General features: G+C 44.9%; 1 protein-coding gene across 1 annotated transcript in view; it reads right to left on the reverse strand.

Moving 5' to 3' along the window:
• LOC122795939 (chondroitin sulfate proteoglycan 4-like) overlaps positions 1-17006 on the reverse strand; it is a 923439-nt gene that overhangs the window by 872288 nt on the left and 34145 nt on the right. The window lies entirely within an intron of this gene.

Consider the following 17006-nt stretch of genomic DNA (forward strand, 5'->3'; position numbering starts at 1 on the left):
GACTCCATTTCGTCTAATGCTGGTCCTATCAATCTCAATCAGACATTGTAGGTGCAGCAGTCTTTGGAAGAAAGGGGCTGACCTATCTGATGTTTAATCCCATGGAAATGGTCACTGACCTGCAGTAAGACAGCTACGCCCATTCAGTGACATCTTGCAGTCTCCTCTTGCACTGGCATCACCAGACACCACTGTTCATTTTCATTTTGAAAATTCAGGATAAATTTAAACTGAACACAAGAAGAAACATACAGGTAGCAGTGAAAGACCAGATGACCAGTGAAACAAACAGCTGAGATTTACCTGTATCACCTGCCTATCATGCCTGTTTATTCTTAGCGGATATTGAGCAGTAATATCAAGAACATATCTGACATGAGGAGTAACAGTACAGTTACTCAAAAGTTAGAAAGCAATGTTTTGTTCAGGACCTTGTAAAAACATCTGACTCCACTAAATCTGGATTATATACCAAATTATCAAACTATGAATCAAGAACCCCTATGGCTTCTTGGGGCCTTGCGACCTCTAAACCTCAGCTTAATGCAGTTATTAATACCATAGTTACTACAGTGTAGTTTTTGTCAGATATGGTGTGTTGAAAGGATTCACTGAAAAACAAAAGTTGAACAGTAAGATTGAATTTCTTCCCTTACAGAAAATTTGCAGCCTGACAAAAATGAATGAAACATCTACATTCAGTTCTCATTACTTTCATTATTTTGCAAACTTTGCTAGTGTCTACTCTAATCCTATTTTCGCATTAAACAATGATCTGATGTGAAAAGACAGCTATCAGAATACTGCACTGTCAAGGTCAAGGTTTTGCCTTTGTTGTAAATAATGTTAGAAATCTCTCTAGGTTGCAGTTGTTGTAAAAAAAAAAAAAAAAAAAAACACAATCCTTTATTGATAAAACCACTGCAATTTTATTTACTTATTTAACATTTGTTTATCGGGAAAGTCCGACTTGGAACAAAGCCAATTTTCAGCAGAGGCCCAGGGAGAAATGCTCCAGATGTATGTCTATGTAATGTGGGAGGAAACCAGAGCACCCAGAGGAAACTCACACGAACACAGGGAGGACATCCAGAAGGCACCCCAGCCGAGAATCAAACCGGAGAACCTCTTGTTGTGAGGCAACAATGCTACCGCTGCACCACTGTGCCATCCATAATTCATGGTTAAGAGCTTTCATCTAAACATAGACTTCTTCAGAACCATGAAAAAGTACAGTTTTGTACATACCATAAATGTAGATGTCCGAGAGGAATGCATCTGCAGTCTTTACAAATGGGTTGTCCTGTCGTCAGGCAGCCCTTCGGTCGGCCGGATTCCAAAGTCTGGGTCTGGCTTCGGCTGGTGTCGCACTTCACCAGACGTCATTGCGGCAGTTATTCGGGTATAAAGGTATCAGCCGACGCCATTTTCCTCAGTGTTTCTTGCCCCAGATGCCAGGTGCCCTCTTGGATGGCTAAATTTGGATAAATGCCAAAGTTTCCAAATAGTAGAGAGCAAACACACAAAATAAGCATGTATGTACATATATACAAACAAATACACCATAATAGATCCCCCCCAAGCTAGCTGAAGATTGGCAAATACACTAGGAGTACCTCAGAGGGGAAGGAGGGTGGGTAATCCTGACTGCAGATGCATTCCTCTCGGACATCTACATTTATGGTAGGTACAAAACTGTACTATGTCCTTCAAGGATGCATCTGCAGTCTTTACAAATGGGTAGAATACCATAGCTAAACTAGGGAGGAGGAAATGAGAAGAGATTATGGTGTAGTTAGGATCCCTTGCAAAACAGCAGTGGCAAAACCAGCACGGGATATAGAGTATAGAGGTAAGTTATAATGCTTGGCAAATGTATGCACGGAGGTCCAAGTAGCAGCCTCTATAATGTCCTTGGTAGCCACTCCTCGTAAGAAAGCTGTGGTAGTGGCTGTAGCCCTTGTGGAGTGAGGCCTGATGTTCTCTGGAGTTTTCTTTCCATGGTAGGAGTAACAAAATCTAATGCAATTTCCTATCCATTTGGAGATTGTCTGTTTAGAAATTGGTTTTCCTTCCTTTCCTGTTGCATATGCTACCAGAAGCTGGTCAGTTTTTCTATTGTTTTTGTCCTGTCCAGGTAGTAGCATAATTGTCTGTGTACATCCAAGGTATGTAAGAGCCTTTCTCCCTGTTCTGTGGGTTGGGAAGAATGTAGGAAGGTGGATAGCCTGATTTAAAGAGACTCTGGATACCACCTTAGGCATAAATGTAGGATTTGTTCTCATGGACACTCTATCTTGATGGAAGATCAGGAAGGGTTGCACTGCCATTAATGCCTGTAGTTCAGAGACCCTTCTTGCTGAAGTTATTGCCAGCAGGAAAGCAGTCTTCCAGGATAAGTATTGTAATTCTGCTGTTGCTGCTGGTTCGAAAGGAGGAAGAGTCAGTTTTTCTAGCACAAAGTAAGTCCCATGCTGGCAATGGAGGTTTCCTGGGAGGTTTTACATTTTTAATTCCTCTCAGAAACTGTCTGAGCAGAGGATGCGAGAAGACAGGAGGATCCAAGCTGTATTCTGCTGAAATAGCTGATGCATGTATCTTGATGGAAGAATAGGACAGGCCTGTATGGAAGAGCTCCGCCAAGTACTCCAGGATGTTGGCTATGTTCACCAGTGTCACATCTTGCCCCTTTGCAGTACTCCAGATGAGATATCTTTTCCATTTTGCTGCATAATTCTTTCTTGCTGAAGGTCTACGAGCCTCCAGGATTATGTCTTTAACCCTTTGGGATAAATTTGGGTTAATTGCTGTTATGTAATGTTCCAGGCAGTTAGCTGCAGAGTTTTTAGGTTTGGATGCAGGATGTTGTAGTTGTTCTGTGTTAGCAGTAATGGGATCAGGGGCAGTGTCCTTATTTGTTCCCGGGACATGCTCCTCAGCAGTGGATACCAATGTTGTCTTGGCCAGTCTGGGGCTATCAGAATGATCCTCGGACGTTCCTCTTTGATCTTCAGAAGCACCTTGTGCATCAAAGGAAGTGGTGGGAATGCGAATGCTGTCAGGCTTTTCCAACTGAAAGATAGGGAGTCCACCTTCCAAGCAAGTGGGTGGTAAGTCCTTGTGCAGAATTTCTTCAACTGGTGATTGAATAGGGATGCAAACAAGTCTATTTGTGGTAATCCCCATTCTCTTGTGATGGTTTTGAAGATGTCCGGATGCAGCATCCATTCGTGGGCATCTGTTGTAGTTCTGCTTAATATGTCTGCTAGAATGTTTTCCTTCCCTGGTACATAAATTGCCTGTAACTGAATGTTGTAGCTCAGAGCCACATCCCATAGGTCCAGTGCCAGCCGGCATAGAGGGTATGAGTGTGTGCCTCCCTGTTTGTTGATGTACCACATAACTGTGGTGTTGTCTGTCCTTATCATCAACTGGCCTTCTTGGAGAAAAGGTCTGAATGCCTGGATTGCCAATTTTACTGCCATCATTTCTTTTAGATTTATGTGCAGATGCAGCTGGTCTTGAGTCCATAGGCCTTGAATGCACTTGCCCATCATGTGTGCCCCCAACCGAGGTCTGAGGCATCTGTCGTGATGGTTTGTCTTGGTTGACTTTTGCAGAAGGGCAATCCTGTGTTTGATTGGCAGGCCTGAGCCCACCATAGGAACTCTTGCTTCAGGCATGGGATCATTGGAATTTTGGTTTCTAGGCTGTGCTTGTGTTGGGACCACAAATTCTTTAGGTACCACTGTAGCTTTCTCATATGCAGCCTGGCATGAGGGACCAGTATTATGCAGGATGCCATGAAGCCTAGAGCTTGTAGCACTTTTCTTGCAGTTAGATGGTTTTGCTTTGTTAATGCCAAGAAGTAGAGAGGAAGTTGCTCTTTCTTTTCTGCAGTTAGAAATGCCATTTGTTTTGATGTGTCCAGTTCTGCACCCAGAAAGGTTATTCTTTGGGATGGAATCAGCCTTGACTTTTTTGTATTGACTGTACATCCCAGGGCTTGCAGCAGGTAGATGACTCTTTGTAAGTCTTCTGTTAGTTTGTTTTTGTTGTCCGCTTGTATCAGGCAGTCGTCCAGGTAGGGATAGATTTGAATCCCCTGAAGTCTGCAATGAGCGATTACTGATGCCAGGCATTTCGTGAACACTCTGGGCGCAGTAGATAAGCCAAAGGGCAATGCTGAGATTTGATAATGCTTTGATCCTGCAAGAAATCTGAGGTATCTTCTGCAAATTGGTCTTATGGGGACGTGCAGGTATGCCTCCTTGAGATCTAGAGTTACCAGCCAAGACTCCTTGCCCAGCATGGGAAGAAGCTGCTGTAGGGTCAGCATTTTGAATTTTGGAACAATGAGGAATGTGTTTAAAGCGGACAGGTCTAGAATAGGCCTCCATTTGTTTTCTTTTCTTGGTACCAGGAAGAGTCTGGAGTAAAATCCCTTCCCTTGCTCCATAGATGGTACCTTTTCCACAGCTCTCATTCTTAATAATTGAGATATTTGTTTTAGAGCTTCTGTCCTTTGAGTAGGTGGTAGGTTTGGCATTCCTCTCTTTCCTGGTAGAGTATGGAAATGGAACCTGTAACCTTGGTCTATAGTTTGCAAAATCCATTTTTCTCTTGTAATGCAGTGCCAGTTTCTTGAAAATAAGGTTAGCTTTCCGCCTAAGGGTGCTTCTAGTTGTTCCCTGGTAGGCGGTGCCACCGCCAAGTCACTGTGATTGAGTTGTTGTAGTGGTGGTGGCTGTATCCGTGCCTCGCTGGTTGTTACCCTGCCACTGGCGACCCTGTAGGCACCCCTGGATTGGTTTCTGCCTCTAGAGCCTATTCCTGCCCCTTTGTGCCTTAGAGGAGTCCGGAAAGGACCAATTCTTGGAGGGCCAGTTCCTGCTAAACCTTGAGGTTGAACTTGTAAGAAATCTTTCACTGTTTGCACAGATTTTGCTTTCTTCCATCTTTTTAGTACCTGATGTGCAGGGGAACCAAATAAATTGACCTTGTCCATAGGTGCATCCAAAAGCTTAGATTTGACATGGTCTGGTAATGCCTGTTCTTTCAACCATGCATGCCTCCTGATAACTGTGCCAGTCATGGCTGATCTAAAGGAAGCCTCCAGTGCATCATAGCCACATTTTAAAGAATGGTTACTAACCTGCTGTATGTTATGTACCATTTCTTGAACATACTTTTATCTGAAGATTATGCAGAGGACAGCTTTGTAGTCAACTGGGCAAGCATAAACTCTTGATATTGAATCATATGAGATTGGCAGTTCAAAGCTCTAGCTGACAAAGTAGCAGAGGTGTGAACCTTTTTAACTCATATCTCTAAGGACCTGGATTCCCTTTCAGAGGGGAGGGGGTTTTTAGAAGAAGTAGCTGCTACAGCTTTAGGACCCTGGGAGATAGTCTCTGGATCTGCAAAAGGAGCCTTATATAAGTGGTGATGAGTGTCCGGGACCCTGTAGTACCTATCGGGCTTAGCAGGAGCCGGAGGTAAAGAATCAGGAGCAGTGCAAGCATCATTAAATGCATCATCAACAACAGAAAGAACTGGAGGTATAGCTAAAGGCCTATGCTGTGGCAAATGTAGAAAGGTCCTAAGCCTTTTTCTAGAGTCTGAGAAATCTTGGCCCTGCCACTGAAATTGTTCCCTCATAGCATGCAAGGTTTCCCCAATGGAAAATTCCTCAGGAGGAGAGGCTGAAGGGATGGACTCCTCAGCATCAGAGTCTTCGTAAGGAGAATAAGAAGCCTCAGGAGGGTCTGTATGTTCTGAGTCATCAGAGGAATCATCTGTGGATACTGGCTCAGGGGGCTCTGCTCTAGGTCTCTTTTCTGGAGGAGGGAGAGAGGCCCTGTCTGGATGAGGCTGGGCTCCACGAATTAAAGAGATGAGATCCTCAGCCAAAGAAAGCATATGGGAGCTGGTGCTGGGCCTGTGAGAGGGGGCTTGGCAGGCACAGGTTTTGATGCTTTGGCTGCTTTAGCCCTGGCAAAGGCCTTAATAGACATAGCTGGAGGAGGCCTAGCAGCTCCACGTGCAGGGGTTGAAATATCCAGGGGAATGGTGTCGGATAAATCCTGTGAAACCACAACAGAAGGTTGGATTTCAGAAGCCGTTTCTACCAGGTTAGAAGAGGCCTCGGTAGAAGGCATGTTATCGGCTGAAGAAAGAACTGCTTGCTCGGTTTCGGCTGAAACCGAGACACTCGTGGTTTGCTTAACCGCGGTTTCGGCCGAAACCACGGACCGCGAGTGTCGGTCCTTTTCTTTGCGTTTTTTGGTTATTTGCGTAGTCGGAGGATCCGACGGCATAATGTAGGCAAAATCGGAGCTGAAAATCTGTTCAGCAAAGTCCGACCGACGTTTAAGCGTCCGTCGGTTAAAAGAAGCACAGGCTAGACAAGCTGCTACGTCGTGGTCTGGGCCTAAACAATGTATGCAATAGGAGTGGAAATCTTTATGAGGTATTTGTTTCCCACAAGATAAACAGTTATTAACTTTCTCTGACATCGGCTGAGGTAAGAAAGAGTCCCCAACCGGGTACTTAGCTTTATAGAAGTCTTCGAAGTAGTATTCGGTAGTAGTAATCTCTGGATCTGACCGACCGGCACTTGCGAACAGCTTCTGCTTCGGGCGCCACGCGGCAAGAAAGACTGAGGAAAATGGCGTCGGCTGATACCTTTATACCCGAATAACTGCCGCAATGACGTCGGGTGAAGTGCGACACCAGCCGAAGCCAGACCCAGACTTTGGAATCCGGCCGACCAAAGGGCTGCCTGACGACAGGACAACCCATTTGTAAAGACTGCAGATGCATCCTTGAAGGACATCTCCTCTAAACACTGAATTTAAGAGCTGAGAGAAGTAAAACCACATCCCTGGGATCTGTCAATCAACAGGCAGGCTGAACAAAGCCCAGGAAAGTTCTTAGAAGGTGTGCACACACCAAAAAACAGTTCCACATTCAACCAGTAAAAACGGCTAAAAACAAATCTAGAATGTCAAAATACTACAGAAAGCCAGAACAGATGTAAATTTTCCTCAAACTATGTTGGCTTTTCTTTGAAGTCATTTAGTATAGTCATTAAGCCAGATGGATTTGCTACGTATAAAGCCAGCTGCCAATACATCTCACGATGTAGAAGTCTATTTTTCCAAACAACAAAGGCACCTGCTTCCACCTGTTCCAAGTCCCAAAAACGTGAACTTCTTGAAACTGGAACATGTACAAGCATGCCTAGTCAAAGCACTCTTCATGTCCCTTTTGGATATACTACAACAGTGTTGGTATATCCTTTTGTTGAGTGCATTTTTAGTCTTGCCAATATAGAAGGCAGGGCATGACATACATTTTGCCAAGTAGACTAACCTCTCTGATCAGCAGTTGAACTTAACCCAGATTTTCATACCTCTAATTTATTTTATGTCACCTTCATAGCTGGTTTCAATATAAGTGCACTGATGGCAGCATCCACATTTTGTCATACTCCAAGAATCACTTTGTCTGGAAACAACTGGTTTCTTCAATAACTACTTTATGTTAGGCTTGCGATTGGTGAATGAAGGGAAATCAGGAAGATTTTGTTTGAGTCCCTCATCAAAATGTGAGATGCCCCAATTTCTGCACACCACTTTTTGTATGTCTTTAAAGTCCAGTCAGTAACGTAAAACCATACTGGTGTGGCCGAAAGTATCCTTACTTACATTTCTCTTGTCTTTCGACTTAATATTATCAAGGCCATACCTAATAATAGATGCTTACCTGTTGTCTCCATCTGCCCACACATCTTTCTGAAGATTATCAAGAACCTTGAGTTTCAGGATACCCTTTCCAAAAACATAGATTTGAGGGTTTTATCATCAGATGTCAGACGAGAAATCCCGATAAGTTGGCTTTTCACAATCCCCTTCTTTTGATGGAAAGGGTGACAGCTGATGTACAACAAAAAAAAATTACAAAAGGTGGGCTTCCTGTAAATCTGTGTGTCCATACCACCATAATGGTCTTTCTCGATTTTGATGTCCAAGTAGTGGATCTCAGTGGGTCAACGTGGTGGGTAAATCTTAAAACAAAGTGGTACTAGACTGCAATTCATCCATAAAAATATCCATCTGTGTCTCTGTACCCGACCAAAGGATAAGTAAATCATCTAAATAGCAAAAATAGCCCACACATTTTTTTGAATAAAGGGCACTTGAACAAAGTCACAAGTTCCCATCTCAGCAAGACAATGTCTGCAAAGGCAAGGGCGGATGCGATTCCCATAGCTACACCTTTCAGCTGTTTGCAAAATTCCACATCAAAGGTCAAAAAACTGAATACAACTTCCATGAAATCACAAACCAGTGTGCTGTCTGAAAGTGTGAGAAGAGTATTGTCACCATTTCACTGAACCATACCATACCTTCTTCATGGGGAGTCATAGTGTATAAAAAAGAAGTTATGTACCACCATAACGTTCCGTCTGAGTAGTTGTACTTCATTTGTCTTCAACCTGTGGGTATTCGGATCCGGATTGGATCTGTGATGGCTGCATCACTTGCATCTGATCTGAGCTCCAAGCTCCCCTTACCCATAATGCCCCTCTATCTTCCTTCCCTCAGATCGAGTTTACTGTATCAGAAAACATAAACCCGATCCAAAAAGGACTTTATCACTAAAGGCTCACACAAATCTAAGCCAAGCACAGCCAGGAGAGCCACCAGTGTTTGCCTCTCCCATATGAAGATCTGAGACGGCCGCATCCATCGCAGATTTTCACACTGTGCTAACTGGAGGAAGGGCATTGAGCAAACCCTGATCTGGGATATATAACATTAAGCGTCCTGTTTTTTGCTTATTTTTTACGAGTTATTTATAGCACTTTTATTGTCTGCTGCATACTTTTCTTGCTAGTTTCACTGTGTGTGAGGTATTAACTGGAAATTTTCTACATTTGTTAAGCACCTGTTTGGGTTTGTTTGTTCTGATTTTTGTCTCTCGCCCTCCCTCCCTATTGGTATCCTGTCCTTATACTTGGTGGCTTTGCAGTTCCCCGACCCTACTGTAAATTTAATCTGGGACACTCCTCCCAGTTTAGTGTCATTACGTCATTCTACCTAATACAGGGAGAACATTTGAGAAGGTCAACCCACTTATTTCTTAACTTTGAGTTACCTTCTGCTCCTTCTCACTCCCTTTCCACTTTACAAAAAAAAAATGTCTAAGCTTGTTTCCTGCCTTTCCAGTAAGTAGTCTAGTCCAGATACAGATTTGCTATATCCAGGACTGTCTGTAAGCTTCTGAGCCCCCACTGCTTAGCTAGGGTTAAAGTATTCATGGCACCATAAAGTCTGCTCTTCAAATTTTCCCTTAGAACTAGCCAGTTATTTAGTTTTAGCACTCACATTGGTTTCTTTCAGCTCAGCACTTGTTCAGAACTTGTTGTAAGCACTAAATAAACTACAAATTACTACAGCATTCAACTTTCCTAGAGGAAAGCAGGTTTTAGTACTTAATAAATAAGCACCTATCCAGGCATGTCTAAGGGTCAGCTCCTGGTGTTTTCTCCTGTCTACCTGATGAATCTGGGCATCTTGGGGCAATGCAGAAATTGCCTCATGTACACAGACAACCATCTCTTCCTACCACCCAACATTACAACCTGTAAGAGATGCACTTATATAACCAAACTGGAAGCAAAGCTCTCTTCACCCAAGACTGGAATAGACAGTCAAGAGGAGAGAGTAAACACTTGCACCACACCACACTCATCACATAGTCCCTCAAAACCTACACCACCAAAACACACACACAGAAACAAATACCTACATTCACGGAAGATCTCAATAAAAATCTGCCCAAGCAACAGGGACCTCCAAAGCAGAAATGCAAGCAACCTCCACCCCCCCCAACACAACCCAAATGACAGCCCACAAACTCAGTGTGCCACTCAACCACAGCCCATAAAGCAAACCAACATACCCAACACACTAGTCATAGGTGACTCTATAGTCAGGCACACTGGTGTTGCACTCACCAGGCTAAACAAGGAGAAAGTTACTGTCAGCTGCCTGTCAGGTGCCAGGATCCGTCACATAATGCACGCACTCAGGTCATGCCACAAGTACAAATATGACTCTGACATTGTCCATGTTGGTGTGAATGACCTGAGACGTACCTCCCTGGACTACATGAAAAGAGACATGAAGGAGCTGTCTGATCTTGTAGCCCAGTCAGGTATGACCCTAACCCTGAGTAGCATCCTGTCACCACCCAGAATGATACCACAGTACAAGGACAAAATGATTGACTTCAACAATTGGCTAAGCTACTGGTGTCATTCTAAGGGGATCTAGTATCTGTCTGCCTGGGATGACATGATCGACAGACCACGATGCTTTGCCAGAGATGGCCTGCACCTGCCGCCCTTGGGATTCTGGACACTGGCTAAGGCACTTGCCACCCCATACAGTGCCTTTTTTAGGCAAGATTCAAATGACAAACTCACCACTGTAACAGGTACAAGCAAGTAAAATCTGAGTGTAATGCTACTCAATGCTAGAAGTCTAAACCACAAAATGCACTCACTCAAGGCACTCCTTAAAATGGAGAACACTGACATCTGTGCAGTGACAGAGATCTAGTTAAAGGCTCCAGAGAGCACCCCAGCATTACCAGGCTATAATAATATAATAATATAATTCATACCACACCTTTCGGCCACCTAACCTGGACTGAAACACTAAAGGCAGAGATGTGCCCATATTCATTAAGGATATCCAGACCTCCAGGCTAGTTGCTCAGCATAATGCATCCAAGATTATCCAAGTGCAACGAACACTGGACAAGACTGCAATCTAAATTGTAGCTTGCTAGAGATCCCCCACCATGCCCCAGGATTCACTCTCCTCATTTCTTGATACACTGGAAAATATTAGGGTACAACCTAACACCCTAATAATGTGCAATTTCAACTACTCCACCATTAAATGGGAAAACTACTCATGTACCAACTTGTTTGCTCAACGTTTTCTGGAATTCATAAATTCCAACTCCTTGGATCAACTTAACCACACCCCCACCAGGGGCAGCAATATCCTAGACCTGGTCATTACCAACATGGGCAACCGGTGTTCCACACCAGAGGTCAATTCCTTGTTGATCAGATCCGACCACAAGCTAATCACCCTAGACAGCCACATCCCACCCCCAGCCCCCATTATTTCTCCAAAGCCAACTTCACGCTTCTTAAGACACAAGTGGCAAACTTCACGACACTCATGCAGATGGACAATAGAGGTAGGACTGCTGAATCCTACACAAATGCACTTTATAAGCACTTACATGACTGCATGGATTGTGCAATCCCTAAAAAATACAAGATCCTATCCTCCAAAAAAAGGAAACCAATCTGGTGGTCCCCTGCCATAAACAAACTCTACAACAGAAGAAAGAAACTGTTGCAAAAAATAGTAAAATCCCATGATTGGAGGAACTCCCTGGTCAGCCTCAGTAAAAAGCTGAGATCCCTCATAAAATCCTCCAAAGCTAGTTATGAAAACAAAATCGACACTGATTCTAAAGACAACCACAAAGCATTCTAAAGCTATGTCAAGAATCTGAATGGCAACACTCAGATCTGCTCTGAGTTACAGCACAATGGCACTAAATATACAGAATCAACTGATATTGCCAACATCCTGGCAGACAGCTTCAGTGCTAACTTTACCCCCACTCTCAACCCCTAAAGGACCCATCTCTATACTGGAAGAATGCAAAGTTCATGTAATCACGGCTGCACAGGTAAAAACCAGACTCTCCAAAGCCAAGAACACAGGATCCATGGGACCTGACAATATCCTAGGCTGCGTTCTACAGGAACTACAGAATGAACTGACACCCCACCTAAGTACTATGTTCAATAATAACCTCACCTAAGGCTTTGTGCCCACTGAATGGCGTACAGCACTGGTTATCCCACTGCACAAAGGGGGAGCCACCACGGACCCCGGGAAGTACTGCCCCATTAGCCTGATGAGCCTGGTCTGCAAAGCTATGGAACGTATAATCATGGAACTTATAAACAATGACATTGGTAATCTCCAAACTCTGGAACCCACCCAATTTGGGTTTGTAAACGGCAGATCATGTCTCTTAAACTTGACAGACTTCTTTGAAGCAGTTACCAAAGCCGTAGATGAGAGTAAGGTGGTTCACACAGCCTATCTAAATCTCGCCAAGGCGTTCAACACCATCCCCCACTCTGGAATTATAGATAAACTCACTAAAGTAGGTATAAATCCCTATGTCACAAGATGGGTTGCCAACTGGCTCACTGACAGAGCCCACACTGTGAAAGTAGCAAACTCCAAATCTGGCTTCAGACTGGTGACAAGTGGAGTACCACAGGGTTCAGTCCTGGGTCATCTCCTGTTTGGTATCTACTGCTCAGAAGTACAGGCTAACACAGAAGGTCTTTGGCTAACAAAGTTCGCATATAACTGCAAACTAAGAGCCATAACTGAAACTCCTAATGATGTGAACATCCTACAAAAGGGCTTCACTGAGACAGATGCCTGGTGTCAAAGCCATGGCCACAAGCTCAATGCCAAAAAGTGCATTGTCATCCCTTTTGGTAAAAACTCTGTACCCATGAACTACCACATAGGCAGCAGTCTACTTAACACCAAAAGTGTGATAAGAGACCTTGGGACACAGGTGGACAGTAGTCTCTCCTTTGATAATCACATCGCCACAGTAGTCAAGAAATCCTTCTGCGTGGCACACCTCATCACAAAAGGTTTCCATTCAGGAAAAGAGAGATCATTGTTCCCCTCTACTCATCACTCAGACACATTATAGAGTACAATGCCCCTTTTGGTATGTATATCACAAGACATCTACAACAACTAGAACGGTTGCAGAAATACCTCACAAAGAGGATTACCGGTCTCAAAATGATGCCCTACGCAGACCGTCTCAAAAAACTCCAGCTTTACTCCGTCGCATATCACCTACTCAGAGGTTATCTCTGCCTAACATACAAAGCTATGTCAAACCCAGAGCTGTTGGACATGCTCCACTTAAAGAAATCCCAATCCCTCCAAGCTACACGCTCTAGGGGCCTAAACCTTGTCATCACAATAAACAGAACACGGTGGAGGGATAGATTCCTGTCCCAGAGATTTCCCATACTCTGGAACAAACTACCTATCTATATGAAACAAAGCTCCTCATTAGCACTCTTCAAATCTTGATGACTAAATGGGAGATAGGAAATTTACCCCTGGGATCACTTCTGTGGCTGTGCTCAACAGGGGATAGGAAAATAATTTTCTTGGGTGGCGAAAGCCAGGGTACCTTTTTGGCTAGGCTTATAAAGGCCCTAGGACCAGTAGCCTAGTACCTACCTATGAACCTATACCAGGATAGGACAATAATGATACGGTCGGGGGAAGGAGGGCAGGATCGTTGAAGACAAATGAAGTACAACTACTCAGATGGAATGCTATGGTGAGTACATAACTTTTTTATCTGAAGTAGTTTACTTCATTTGGTCTTCAACCTGTGGGACAGAGTCCCCAGCTACCAACATCTAGGTGGCCCTCATGGAAGGATATTTTGGAGCACTGTGGAGCCAAAGGATGCCCTACTCCTGGATACAATGCCCAATTTGTAATGGGATATGAAGGTATGAGATGAGGACCAAGTAGATGCAGAGCAAATGTCATCCAGCAACACTCTATACCAGAAGGCCACTGACATAGCCACAGACCTCGAGAAATGGGCTTTAATGTAACCCGGGGGGAATACCGTTATCAGAATATGCCCGGATGATACATTGAGAAATCCAGTGAGCAATGGTGACTTTAGAAATAGGTTTGCCTAGAAACAGTTTGGAATAGGACACAAACAGTTGGTATGATTTACGGAAGGATTTTGTTCTGTGTAAATAAAACCTTAGTTGTCTATGTACATCTAGCAAATGTAACTTGTATTCACCCCTGTTTTTGAAATTTTGAAAGAAAACAGGAAGACTGATCAATTGATTAATACTGGATTCTGTAGCCACTTTAGGAAGAAAGGAAGGGTTAGTGCGCAGGGAAACCCTATCCTTATGAAAGACCATGTAAAGAACTTTAATGGACAAGACTTGCCGAGTTCCGATACCCTCCTAGCAGACATGATAGCCGCCAAAAAGGCAGTTTTCCAAGAAAGGAATTGTAAATCTGCTGATGCTGCTGGCTCAAAGGGAGGGGAGACTACAGCTTGCAGGACAAAGGTGAGATCCCAGGGAGGTGTCAGATCTTTCATTGGGAGTCGTAACAGAAAAGTTCCTTTAAGGAAGGTCTGACAAAGCCTGGAAGAAGCTAAGAAAGCCATGTTTTTTCATGGAAGTTAGAGATGGCAGCCAGTTGGACTTTAACAGCAGAAGAACAAGCACCTTGGTCAAATATACCAGATAGAAAGTCCAGAATAGCCGGAACCGGAGCCGTAAAGGGATCCAAGTTCAATTGAGAGACTCAAATAGAAAAACGTTTCCATTTGCTACGATATATCTCTACGGTAGAAGACTTGTGGGCTGCCACCAGAATGGTTTTAACCAGAGAAGATAAACCGGGAGTCCTAATCATTACTGGAACTGGAACATCTAAGCTGTGAGTTTCAGACTGTCCAGGTCTTGGTGAGAAATCCCCGAGGGGTGAGAAATGAGATCAGGGATCGGATCCAAGATCCATGGTAGAACTAGTAGGGGAGACCAAAGTGAGGGGAACTAGGCTTGGCGAGGCCCGAATGGGGCAATGAGGATAACTGTGCTCCCCAGCCCGCGAGCATTCTGAAGAAACTTCAGAATGAGAGCTAATGGTGGGTAAGTATAAAGACGACCGGGAGGCCGTAAGTCTCTGGGGATTTCCCCCTGAGGGGGATTTCAGAGTGAAGAACTCGCTGCATTTCACATTGGAAGGAGATGCGATGAGACTGCAGCAAGGCCGACCCCACTGGAGGAAGATCTGTCATGCTACTGAAGGATTCAGAGACCACTTGTAAGGCATCATAACAGTCCTGCTGAGCCTGTCCACCAGAATGCTGAACCGTCCCGGGATGTGCGTTGCCACCAGAAAGTGGCTGGTGGAAATCGCCCATTCCCATAATCTCATGGCTTCTCGACAAAGGGGGTAGGATCTGGTTCCGCTCTGCCTGCTGACATACCAGACTACTGACATGTTGTCTTACTAAATAGCAATAGTCACTAGAGGAAAATGGGCATGAAGGGCTTGCAATGCTAGAAGAAACGCCCTCATGTCCAGGATGTTGATATGCAAATTGGTCTTGGAAGGGGACCACGTGCTTTGGACTGTCCTTTCCGAGCAAACCCCCCCCCCCCAGCTGGGAGGCATCCATGGTCACTGTGGTTGTGGGAAATGTCCACCAGAGAAGTGACTCCTTGCAAGCCCGGGATATGCATATCAGACAGGACAAAGGAAGATCCAGAAGGAACCACTGAACTGCTAACGTCCACTGGAGGACTCGCGTGTAAAGATGTGCGAAGGGTAGAAGATTGATTGTCGCTGCCATGGAACCCAGGGCAGGCAGATCTGTTTCCAATGGTGGGTGGTGAGATTGAAGAATGTAAGAAACGTGAAGTTTCAGATTGTTTACCTTTTCTGGGGTGAGACAGACTTTCATTTGTATGGTGTCTAGCCGAGCTCCAATGAAGTCTAAGCTCTGAAATGGAGTCAACGATGATTTGCTGAGGTTGACTGTAATGCCCAGTCTGTTTGCTAAAAGAAGGAAGTAATCCCTGGCCTGGCAAAGTAGACATTTGGTAGGGGAGCAAGGAGCAAATCGTCCAGGTAGGGATAGATCTGGATTCCCGGAAGCCTTAGGTATGCCGCTACCACTGCCATGACTTTGGTGGACACCCTGGGGGCTGTGGTGAGACCAAAGGGTAGGGCCCTGAATTGACAATGATTGGTCCCAGCCAGAAGCGAAGAAACCTGCGGGAGTGCCTGTTCATTTTGATATGGTAGTACGCATCCTGGAGGTCGATCGAGCACATCCAATCCTCTGCTTGCAGGTAAGGCAGAATGGAATGAAGTGTGACCATCCAGAATTTCTCCTTGGCTACCGACAGGTTCAGAGTGCAAGACCGCCCTGGCAGCTCCTTCTGTGGCATGGGAAAGGAGGTGCATGGACATATTCGCAACAGCTTTCAGAGTGGCCATGTGCGCAGAGAACATCTTCTTGCCCTCTGCCGACATGGACTCTAGGGATGACTCAACAACTTCCTTGACTAAGTCACTCTGTAACCAGATGACGTGCACTATATAATTCAGTGCCCTTATGGTAAAAGTTGCTGAAACAGACTCGCTTCCCCAGACAATTCATCGCCCTTAACTCCTGGTTAGGAGGATAGACCGTAGAGCTCTTCTGCATGAGCTCTTTCTTGGTGGCAGCTGCCACCACCATAGCATCTACTGGGGACCCCTTACTCCAGCTGGTCCTGTCTGGTGGGGGGCTAAGAATTTTGTCTGGCTTTTTTGGAATAGGATCCATAGTGTCTGGTTCCTTCCATGCTCTAGAGGTGATTAGGTCCACCACGGGATATGCAGGGGGGACACTCAGGAGGTACAGGGGTACAGGGACCCATGCCAAATGCCTCTAGGAACACTGACTCATCCGCGGTTGGTTTTTGGGTGGACTCCCCCCTCTTTAGCGTAGGAGTTCCATGATGTCTCCAAAGGAGACATCCTGGGGGGGGGGGTGACCTGGGGGAACCTTCCCCTTCCTCCAAGTCAGTGTCATCTGTGAGGGACTCTGGAGAGGAGTACAAGTGCCTCCTTTTACATGTTCGTTTGTGAGAAGCCTCCTCAGTGGGACTCTCTGGGGACTCACAAACTTGTGGATGCTCCTTAGTGGGTGCTCCATAAGGCAAATCAAGAAAGGGCTGTCCCTGAGATGACAGGAAGGTTGGAGCCATACCCAGAACAGAGGGAGTCGGGGCAGATTCTGAA

The sequence above is a fragment of the Protopterus annectens genome, chromosome 2.part2 (genome assembly GCF_019279795.1).
Source record: "Protopterus annectens isolate FY-2018-M chromosome 2.part2, PAN1.0, whole genome shotgun sequence".
Lineage (NCBI taxonomy): Eukaryota > Metazoa > Chordata > Ceratodontiformes > Protopteridae > Protopterus > Protopterus annectens.